Source organism: Narcine bancroftii, unplaced genomic scaffold (genome assembly GCF_036971445.1).
Source record: "Narcine bancroftii isolate sNarBan1 unplaced genomic scaffold, sNarBan1.hap1 Scaffold_121, whole genome shotgun sequence".
Classification (NCBI taxonomy): Eukaryota; Metazoa; Chordata; class Chondrichthyes; order Torpediniformes; family Narcinidae; genus Narcine; species Narcine bancroftii.
Window position 1 is genome coordinate 649458 of NW_027211856.1, and position 11396 is coordinate 660853.

The 11396-nt window shown below is 45.9% G+C and overlaps 1 long non-coding RNA gene across 1 annotated transcript in view; it reads right to left on the bottom strand.

Moving 5' to 3' along the window:
* LOC138750348 (uncharacterized) overlaps positions 1–5295 on the bottom strand; it is a 29928-nt gene extending 24633 nt beyond the window's left edge. Inside the window, exon 1 of the long non-coding RNA XR_011349274.1 lies at positions 2884–5295. This is a non-coding gene — a long non-coding RNA (uncharacterized lncRNA). The remainder of the gene's footprint in view (positions 1–2883) is intronic.
* Between the last annotated feature and the right edge of the window lie 6101 nt (positions 5296–11396).

The window sequence follows — 11396 nt, forward strand, 5'->3', positions numbered from 1 at the left end:
CTTTTTTTATCCCACATCTCCCAATATCCTTCTCCTTAGTGAATACCAAAGAAAAGAAACTGTTCAATATCTCCCCCATTTCTCTAGGCTCCACACACAGTTTTCCACTCTGATTTTCTAAGGGACCAATTTTGTCTCTAGCTTTCCTCTTACCATTAACATATTTGTAGAACTCTTTTGGATTAGTTTTCACCCTGCTTGCCATAGTTTTCTCGTACCTTCTTTTAGCTTTCCTAATTCCTCTCTTAAGATTCCTCTTACATTCAATGTATCTTTCAAACATCTCCTTAACTCCATGCTTCTTATATCTAATGTACGCCTCCCTTTTTCTTCGAACCAAGTTTCCAATATTCCTTGAAAACCACGGCTCTCTCAAACCTTTTGCCCCTCCTTTTAACCTAACAGGAACATAAAGCTTTTGCACTCTCAAAATCTGATCTTTAAAAGACTTCCATCTCTCTACTACATCCTGCCCATAAAACAAATTGTCCCAATGCACACCCTGCAAGTCCTTTCGCATCTCCTCAAATCTAGCTTTTCCCCAATCAAAAACCTCAATCCTTGGCCCTGATTTCTCTCTTTCCATAATGACATTGAAGCTGATGGCATTATGATCACTGGACCCGAAGTGCTCGCCAACACTAACCTCCGTCACTTGACCCATCCCATTTGCCAACAGTAGATCTAACACTGCTCCTTCTCTGGTCGGCACCTCTACATATTGTTGTAAAAAACTATCTTGCACACATTTCACAAACTCTAACCCATCCATTCCTTTCACAGAATGTGTTTCCCAATCTATATGTGGAAAATTAAAATCTCCCATAATTACAACCCTGTGCTTATCACAAATATCTACTATCTCCCTACAGATTTGCTCCTCTAGGTCTCGGTCCCCTCCGAGTGGTCTATAATACACCCCTACAAGTGTAACCTCTCCTTTCCTACTCCTCAGTTCCACCTAAATAGCCTCCGTGGATGTGCCCTCTAATCTATCCTTCCTAGGCACCGCTGTAATATTTTCCCTGACAAGCAATGCAACCCCACCTCCTCTTGCCCCTCCGACTCTATCACACCTAAAACAACGAAACCCAGGGATATTCAGTTGCCAATCACATCCCTCCTGCAACCATGTCTCACTAATCGCTACCACATCATACTTCCAAGTATCAATCCACACCTTCAGCTCATCCACCTTTTTTACAATACTCCTGGCATTAAAATATATGAATTTCAGGGATTTCCCAATTTTTAATCCCTGTTTTCCCTCATCTTTAAGAACAACATTATTTACTTTTCCTGCCAATTGCCCTTCATCTTCTTCCAGAGCATTTCCCTTCTCTATCACCTGCCCATCCATATTCAAATACTTACTACAAACTTTCTTTGTTTGCATTCTAACCTTCTCCTTACTGCTCTGTACTATTTTGTTCCCTCCCCCCAATCATTCTAGTTTAAAGGATCCTGAGTAGCCCTAGCAAATACCTCTGCCAGGATTCTGGTCCCCCTGGGATTTAAGTGTAACCCGTCCTTACTGTACAGGTCACATCTCCCCCAAAAAAGGTCCCAGTTATCCAGAAACTTAAAACCCTGCCCCTTACTCCACCCCTTCAGCCACGTGTTAATCCTCCACCTCATTCTATTTCTATTCACACTGTCACGTGGCACAGGGAGTAATCCAGAGAATACCCCCTTTGCGGTCCTTCTTTTTAACTCCTTACCTAACTGCCTGTACTCACTTTTTAGGACCTCTTCTCTAATTCTCCCTATGTCATTGGTACCTACATGTACCACGACCTCTGGCTCCTGTCCCTCCCACTTTAGGATATCTGGGACACGAGCAGCAACATCTCGGACCCTGGCACCAGGGAGGCAAACCACCATCCGGTTCTCCTTGCTGCGTCCGCAGAATCCCCTATCCGTCCTCTTAACTATGGAGTCTCCTACCACAATTGCCCTCCTCTTCCTTTCCCTCCCTTTCTGAGCTACAGGGGCTGACCTCGTGCCGGAGGCACAGCCACTGTCACTCCCCCCAACCTTGATGTCCCCCTCAACAGTGCTCAAAGAGGCATACTTATTGCTGTGGGTTACATTCACAGGGCTCCTCTCTGGCACCTTACGTTCTTTTGTCCCTCTCCTAACAGTTACCCACCTTTCATCCTCCCGTGGCCCTGGCGTGACCACCTGGCTGTAACTCCTGTCTATGACTTCCTCTGTTTCCCTAACCAGCCTGAGGTCATCGAGCTGTAGCTCTAGTTCCCTAACACGGTCCCTGCGAATCTGCAGCTCGACACACCTAGTGCAGATATGGACATCCGGGAGTCTGGAAGACTCCAGGACCTCTCACATCCGGCACTCCCGACAACACACAGCCTTAACACTCATCCCTTACCCCAATGAAGTAGTAATAAAGACTATCTTAGCTTTCTCTCCGCCTGCTTTCGCCGAAGCCTGAGGAGCCAAAGCCTGGAAGTCCCATTCCTTCACTGTGCCACTCACTCGCTGGGCCGCTCGCTGTCCCTCTTATTTATTGGCCTTTTACCAATTAACCCCTACACACTCTCCTGTACGCTCGCTCGACCAATGGCCGCCTCCGACGCCGACTCCTCCCCGCAGACCCTGGTAAGAGACTTTTAAAAAAGTTTTCTTACCTGCCCCGGACTCTTTTCTTTTCTGTCCTTCTCCTCTCTCCTTTTCTCTCCTTTTCTCTTCTCTCCTCTCCTCTCCTCTCCCTACTGCTAGGTTCTGTCCCCAGTACGAGTCTTTAAAAAGACCTTATCTTCCCGTCACACTCTCCTGTACGCTCGCTCAACCAATGGCCGCCTCCGACGCCGACTCCTCCCCGCAGACCCTGGTAAGAGACTTTTAAAAAAGTTTTCTTACCTGCCGCAGACTCTTTTCTTTTCTGTCCTTCTCCTCTCTCCTTTTCTCTCCTTTTCTCTTCTCTCCTCTCCTCTCCTCTCCCTACTATGAACTAACGACTGAACCAGAGCTCTGTTAAGCTTTATTCTTATGCTGTGTAATAAACTGATTCTCCTATCACTTCATTTAACGAGCATGCTGGACTCAGACGACACATAGACTAAATTAAGGGTAGGGTAAAGCCAGAGTCCGACAGATGGAAGCAGATTATGAATGGGGGGGGGTCACGGTTCTCAGTCAATACACACCGTGGGGCTGCACAGAGAACCACTGGTAAATTTAAGCATAGAACCCCACAGTGACAAGATGACCTTTTTAGTAGATTCTGGGGCAGCCCAGTCTAGTATTTTACAACCACCCGAGGGTGTTAAGATAGAGGGGACCGTGATGATTTCGGGATTTGGAGGAAGGGACTTTACAGTCCCTGTATTAAGAGATGTAAGAATACAAATGGGAGAAAAGGTAATAACAGAGGATATTTTACTAGTTCCCCAAGCTGGAGTTTGTTTGTTAGGACGAGATTTACAGGACCAATTGGCTATCGGCACCAGACCGCAGGAATAGGGTATCGGGGTTCAATTGTATGTATTAAGCGAGGAAGATTGAGAACTAATAAATCCTGGCGTATGAGCAGAAAGAGGCAATAGAGGAGTGTTAGATATTCCTCCCCTGCAAGTTACTTTAAAAGATTCTGAACAAGTAATTAGATGAAAACAGTATCCAATTCCTATAGCTGGCCGAAAGGGGCTGCAGCCAGTAATTGACCAGTTGGTGAAAGATGGTATACTCGAACCTTGTATGTCACCTTTTAATACCCCAATTTTACCTGTCCAAAAACCAGATGGTACCTATCGATTAGTGCAGGACTTGAGGGAGCTGAACAAAATTATTCTCACCCGTCACCCAGTTGTACCTAATCCCTATACAATAATGGGTAAAATCAATCCCCATAGTAAATGGTTTAGTGTGATTGACCTCAAAGATGCTTTCTGGACCTGCCTGTTAGCAACAGAGAGCAGAGACATGTTTGCCTTTGAATGGGAAAATCTTTTACTGGACGCAAGAATCAATACCGGTGGACAGTCCTTCCCCAGGGCTTTACAGAATCACCAAATTTATTCGGTCAGGTCTTAGAACAAATACTAGATGAGGCTCCTCGGAGAGAGAATTGTCAGTTGATACAATATGTTGATGATTTGTTAATTATGGGAAAAACTTACGAATTAGTTAAACAGTATACTGTTGAACTTTTGAATTTTCTGGAGAATAAGGGTCTCAGAGTGAGCGAATCCAAATTACAATTTGTTCAATCAGAAGTTAAATACTTAGGTCATCTGGTAAGTCAGGGAACTAGGAAAATAAGTCCAGAGAGGATACGTGGTATTCTACAGATCCCCCCTCCCAAGAATGCCCAAGAACTTAGGAAATTCCTTGGTTTAGTGAGATACTGTAGAATCTGGATTGAAAATTATTCTAGCCTGGTCAGATTTCTCTATGATAAACTCACGATTCTAGGGGGCGAAGCTGTTGTCTGGACAGAGGAAGAGATTAAAGATTTTAACTTGGTGAAACAGCACCTTATTAGTGCCCCAGTGTTGGCTTTACCCAACCTAAATAAGCCATTTGACATATATACCAATGCGAAAGGAGGTGTAGCCACCGGAGTACTAACACAAGAGAGGGCAGGCTATAGACAGCCAGTTGCTTTTCTGTCAAAAGTTTTAGACCCTATTTGTCGTGGTTGGCCAGAGTGTGTGCAAGCCATCGCAGCCACTGCTATTTTAGTTGAAGAAGGACGAAAGATTATGTTTGGTGCCCCGATGATAGTTCACACACCTCACACAGTCCGCAATATTCTCTTACAACATGCTGGAAGGTGGCTCACAGACTCTAGAATTTTAAAATATGAAGCGATCCTAATGGATAGGGATGATTTGACCCTGATTACGAATAAAGAACACAATCCAGCAGCTTTCTTGGTTTCTCCAAATTCTAACAATACCATAAATGAGTTAGAGCATGTATGTTTAGAGGTAATAGATTTACAGACTAAAATTAGAGAGGATTTAAGTGATGAGCCTGTTAGAAATAGAAGTACCTTAAATTCCTCTTACCGGGATCCAGTAGCTAATCCTAGCGTGCTTCCTTAACGTCCTCCCGTTGTTTGTTCTCAATGCCTCTTCTCAGATATCAATCGCTTCATCCACTGACCAGTCACCCTCTGTCCGTGAGTCCAGCTGAATCAGCTGGGGTGCAGCTACCCCTGTCTTTGGGCACTCTGTCAGTGGAGGGAGTGTGATCCCGGACGAGGTCCCATTTGTTAGAAATAGATGTACCTTCACAGAAATTGCTCGAGACAAAAATTGAGAACAAAGAACATTTATTAAACAACAATGCAAAGTTGGGTGCTTCCCCTTACCCTGGGAATACACACATACACTGGGGCTCACCCAACTTTTATACAGTTGATTTCAGTATAGGAATACCCTCCCCCTTACATTCTTCTGCCCCCTGGATGGGTTTGGCATTAGGCAATCCTTCCTGCCTACGTGCAGTTTCTGTGAACTTGGAGGACCAGGGGGTATCCTGTCGGTGTCTCATCATGTCATTATCATCACAACCTTGCCCTTGTCCCCATTCAAACCTTTCCAACTCTCAGAGCTACAGTCTCCTCATATGCAGAGTTCGCTAATCCTGTCTAGGGTTTACTAATTTAATATGCATAACTTGATAAATCTGTGTAAGGCTTACTAATTATATATGTAGAACTTGGTACTTCTGTCTAGGGCTAGGAGACCCTTATCTCATCCAGACTACCTCTACTTCCTACATTCTATTATTCCTTACCTCTCCTTATCTTATTCATACGGTGGGCTCACTGATCCTGTGGAAAAGACTAGAAGGTTCTTATCTGACATAGGCTGACTCTGCTTCCTGCATTCTAATTTCCATGCTTAGCCTGTTCATACTGGTTTAATCCATCACTCCACATGTCTGCACTAGTTTCCCCATCTTTCATATTTTATGTCAAGTTTCCTCATCTCTCACAAGCCTTTACAGGAGGGTGAAAGGTGGTTTATTGATGGATCTTCCCATTGCATTGATGGCACTTGCTATAGCGGGTATAGTGTAGTGGATGGGAAAGAAGGAATGATGATTGAAGCCGGTCACCTTCCCGGTCATTGGTCAGCACAATCTTGTGAATTGTATACCCTCTGTAGAGCTCTCCAGGGTCTAGAGAACAAGGTGGGCACGATCTACACAGACTCAAAGTACGCTTTTGGTGTAGTGCACACCTTTGGGAAGAACTGAAAAGAGCGGTGAATTATAACTGGAAAAGGACAAAAGTTGATCCATGAAAACTCAATTGTCCAATCTCTAGATACTCTTACATTACCTGAGGAAATAGCTGTAGTTCATGTACGGAGCCATCAAGGTGGTGACAGTCCTGAAGCACAGGGGAACAGACAGGCAGATGCAGCTGCCAAACAGGCTGCGCTCACGGAGAAAATAGACATGCAGCTGTTACTGCCCACCCCTGGAGTATCCTATTCATTCTATTAAACCTGGTGATTGGGTACATCTAAAAGCATGGCAAGATCACCAACTAAAACCTGTCTGGGATGGCCCCTATTGTGTACTTTTGATTACAGACACTGCCGTGCGAACAAAAGAAAAAGGGATGGAGCCACATCCAACAAATTAAACGAGCTGCTGAACCACAGACTAACAACATTGATAATCTACCTTCCACCTGGCGTGCAGTCCTTCATCCTTCTGATCTGAAAGTTACATTACGCCGGGAAAAAGTGCTGTCATGTTGTTTTTACCATTTGCTGTTTTGTTTACTTGTTGGTTCCCAATTTTTGGGAAATCACCAAATTGCTCACAGTGTATTAAGTCCTCCTGGAACAGGGGCAGCAGAGGTGACAATTATTTACCTTTAGAATGTAGACAGGGCATAGATATAAAGTATAGTCATAGTGGGGTATGGGTTAATAATATAGGATCCCAACATGGACCAGGGGAACACAACGGCTCTAGAGGAGTAGATTTGATTTGTATTTTGGCCTCTACAGGTATTAAAGAGAGGAGTTTTAAAGGGATAGCACAAAGGAGATGGTGGGACAAAGACAGGCAGAATGGTAGTCAGGATGGTACATGTGGCAGAGATAGAGTTAATACATATGCTAATGTTCACAGACAAGCTGCAACTCACAGGTTAAGTGACAAGAAACACTGCTCCCCAACTTGGTCTCCTGTAAAGCATCTTTTGGGTCACACAGACATTCGGAATGTTAAAAAACCACCACTGTAAGGGGAGTTCCAGTTGTAAAGGACATAAGCTGCTCCAGAATAATAAAGCTGCTTGGCATTTAAATCGTTTAATCAGACTCCAGGCAGCCTTGGAGATCATCACTGAACAGACAGCGATGGCCCTGCATTTATGGGCTGAAGAAAGACGACAGATACGAGCCACAGTTCAACAAAACCGCCTGGCTCTCGATTACTCGTTGGCTGCTGAAGGCAACGTTTGTGAAAGACAGGTTAATGACGATGCTCACAACGGTCAGGCGGTTAAAGACACTTCTTCAGGAGTTCGAAAATATTCCCATGCCCAGATTCAGACTTGGCAACATTGGTCCGGTGTGGGATGGACTAGACTTTTTATTGGTAACTGGAGTCTGATACCCACAGCCCTTATAGCAGCTGGACTCGCTATTCTGGCCATTATGGTGCTCCCCTGCCTAAAGACTTGTGTGCAGTATTTAATTAATCGAACCCCTCATCAGAACACTATAACCCAAAGGATGTATGTTTCCCTAATTCTGTCTAATGATACTGAGACTGCAGTTCGTTTACTGACCAGCTGGGAAAAAGACCAAGTTTGCAAGTAATACATTTCAGTTGAGAATTCACGAAGTGTAGCTAAAAGAAAAGTGAGGATTGTGAGAGATGAGTAAAACTGATATAAATATATGAAGATGAGGAAACTAATATAGATATATGTGTAAATGAATAAAGCCAGTATGAACAGGATAAGAAATGGATATTAGAATGTAGGAAGCAGAGTTAGTCAGAATAAGATAAGAATCTTCTAGCCTTTAGACAGAATCAGCAAGTTCACCGAATGAATGAGATAAGGATAGACAATAGATAATAGAATGTAGGAAGCAGAGTTAGTCTGAATAAGATAAGGGTCTCCTAGCCCTAGATAGAATTAGCAGGTTTTGCATATGTAATTAGTAAGGCCTAGACAGTATTAGCAAGTTCTACATATGAAGAGGTTGTCGCTGAGAGTTGGGAAGGTGTAAATTAGAACAAAGACAGGTTTGTGAATAAGGGCAATGAGGATAATGACATGATGAGACACCAACAGGATACCCCCTGGTCCTTCAAGTTCACAGAAACAGAATGTAGGCAGGCAGGATTGCCTAATGCAAAACCTATCCAGGAGGCAGAAGAATGTAAGGGGGAGGGTATTCCTATACTGAAATCAACTGTATAAAAGTTGGGTGAGCCCCCGTGTGTGTGTATATTCCCAGGCTAAGGGGAAACACCCAACTTTGCACTGTTGTATAATAAATGTTCTTTGTTCTCAATTTTTGTCTCGAGCAATTTCTGTGAAGGTACTTCTGTTTCCAACACTTTGAATACAATGGTTATTTTGCATCAAGGCTAGGCCTCTGACAGCCTGTGACCAAAACAAGCAGGAAGATTAAATGTTCTTGGTACACAGATGTCCTTTTGTCAGATAACTGCATCTCTGGCCCCTCGGTGGAATTTAGCTTAAGTCTGCAGATTCTAAAAAACAAGCAGGTTCTCAGCCTTGCAGAAGCAAAGGTTGCAAAAGTAAAAAAAAACGGTTTTAATCTTCCATTACATTCCCCTCCCCATTCCCCTGCCCATTACCCTCCCCATTCCCCTGCCCATTACCCTCCCCATTTCCTTCCCCTTTCACCTCCCAGTTCCCCTCCCCCTTCCCATTCCCCTACCCCACTCTAACCCCCAACAAACCCTAACCTTAACACTACCGATACCCCCATCACTATTCCACGTCCCCTAACTCTACCCCTACCCCATCCCCTAACTCTATCTCTACCCCTACGCTGTCCCCTAACCCCAACCCTAATTCTACCCACCTTCCTCTAACCCAAACACTCACCCTACCTCTACCTCCTTCTCCTACCCCCTTCCCCTAAACCCATCACAAACCCACATCCCCAAACTCTAAACCTCACCCTAAACCTAGACCTAATCCTAGCCCATGTCTCCTAACCCTAACCATGATGTTACCTCTATCCCGGCCCTAACCCTTACTCTCACCCAACCCAACCCTAAACCCTACCCCTATACCCTACACCTATCCCTTCCCCAAACCATACCCCTTACCCCTATCCCATACCCACACCCCCAAGCCTACCCCTTACTCACCCCACTTCCATTACCCCCTTTCTCCTACCCCCTTCCCCTACCACTCCTTCCCCTAGGTTAGGGTAGTAAGGGGAAAGGGGGAGGGGGAAGGGGAGGTGAAGGGAGGAGGGCTGGGATTAGGGCATAGGTGTGAGGGAAGGGGAAGGTAAGCAGGAGGGTGTTGGGATGGAGGAAGGGTAGGGAAGAAAGGGGACGTGGGTGAAGGGACATGGAAGATGCAGGGAATGGGGTTGGCAGGCCCAGAGGGAGAAGAAGGGGAGAGATTCAGGCCATCATGATGTTGTCCGACCTCTGTTCAGCTGGGATGCGAGGTTCTTCTGGACTCGTGTCTTGTCTCTGAGATCGCTCCTTCTCCTGGGAAGAGAAATACGAGTGATAGAGATGCTGTCTCCGAGGCCTGATCATAATGATTTTGGAGGGTCCCAACTCTTCCCCATCACCCCCCTCCCTACCCCTTCACACTAGGGCCTTTCCACTTCCTCTGCTTTACCTGAGGAAGTGTGTTTTAGAGAAAAGCACAATCTATCTGTGCAGAGCTCAGAGGACCGTGTCCCCATCAGGCAAAGCCCTGGTTCACCACTATATGGCAGGAAGATGCTGGACAAATCATGGATGGATCGGTCGAGTCCCTTCAGCTGACCCATCTGAACCTACCCCACAACAATATTACCCTTCCCTCCCTCACACCAGTACCCTCTGTTTTTCTTTTATTCCTGTCCCCATATTAAAATCTTTTTTATGCCTTTTTTGGACCAGCCTCCTTTAAATCAAATATTATAACAATTAATATCAAATCACAATGTTACAGTGTTTACAAATATATGTTGATAACATATAAAAGAGAAAAGAAAGGAAAAGAAATTAAGATACTACTGTAGCGGCGGCTACTCTGTTACTGAATGACCTCACAACCAGATGGGTTGAGTTCAGTGAGCAAAAACTCCTTTATTCAGGTCTGCCTGGCTGGTCTTATGCTCCCAGCCCGGACCTGACTGAGAAGCACACCGGGGGACCGGACGTAGCTGGGGTGGTCACGTGGGCTGCAGGATGCGGGCTTCTGAGTCTGGTGCCGAGGTCAGGGAGAAACCCCCGACAGCGCCACTTTGGCTGGCTGCCCCGCCACGTGCGTGACATGAGGGGCTGGATTGCCTGCGTCATGGCTTGCCGCCACACAGACCCCCAGAACCGGCACCAATGGCCTTTTTTGCCGGGCAGCCTCACTTCTTGGGTTGAGCCGCGACCACTGGCTCGTTGGGGTCGAGGTATGCTGTCTTTAATCTGTCCACAGTAAACAGTTCCCTCTTACCACTGATGTCTGGTGTGAAGGTTGATCCCGAATGATGGATGACTCTGTACGGCTCTTCATATGGTCTTTGAAGGAGTGCTGTGGAAGGGCCTCACTGGGGATGTAAGAGGCCTGTGTGCCATGTCTGGGCGGTGGTGGGAGTGTGAATGAGTCAAACTGGGCCCGGAGTCGGAGAAATAAATCGTGCGGTGACTGTTGCAGGTTGTGAGGTGCATTGATAAAGTCACCAGGTAGGGCTAGTGGTTTACCGTAGACCAGATCAACAGATGACATCTGCAGGTCTTCTTTGGGTGTCTAACGGATTCCCAGGATTACCCAAGGCAGCCTATCCACTGAGTTGGGGCCGGTGACGCAGGCCACAAGTGCCGACTTAAGGTGGCGATGCAATCGTTCGACCAGTCCATTGGTATGTGGGTGATAGACCGTTGTGTGATGCAGCTCAATTCCCAGTCTGTTGATGAGCTGTGCCCAGAGTGCAGAGGTGAACTGCGTGCCACATTCGCTGGTGAGGTGGGCCAGGACGCCAAACCAGGTAACCTAACCGGTCAAAAGTGCTTGGGAGTATGAGTCCGTGGAGGCATCTGGCATCGGGATCACCTCAGGCCAACGAGTGGTGCAGTCTACCACTGTGAAAAGGTAACAGTTACTTCGGGAAACGGGTAAGGAGCTGGCAATGTCCACATGTATGTGGCTGAAACGTTCTCGGACGTGTTCAAAATCCTGCACGGGCATT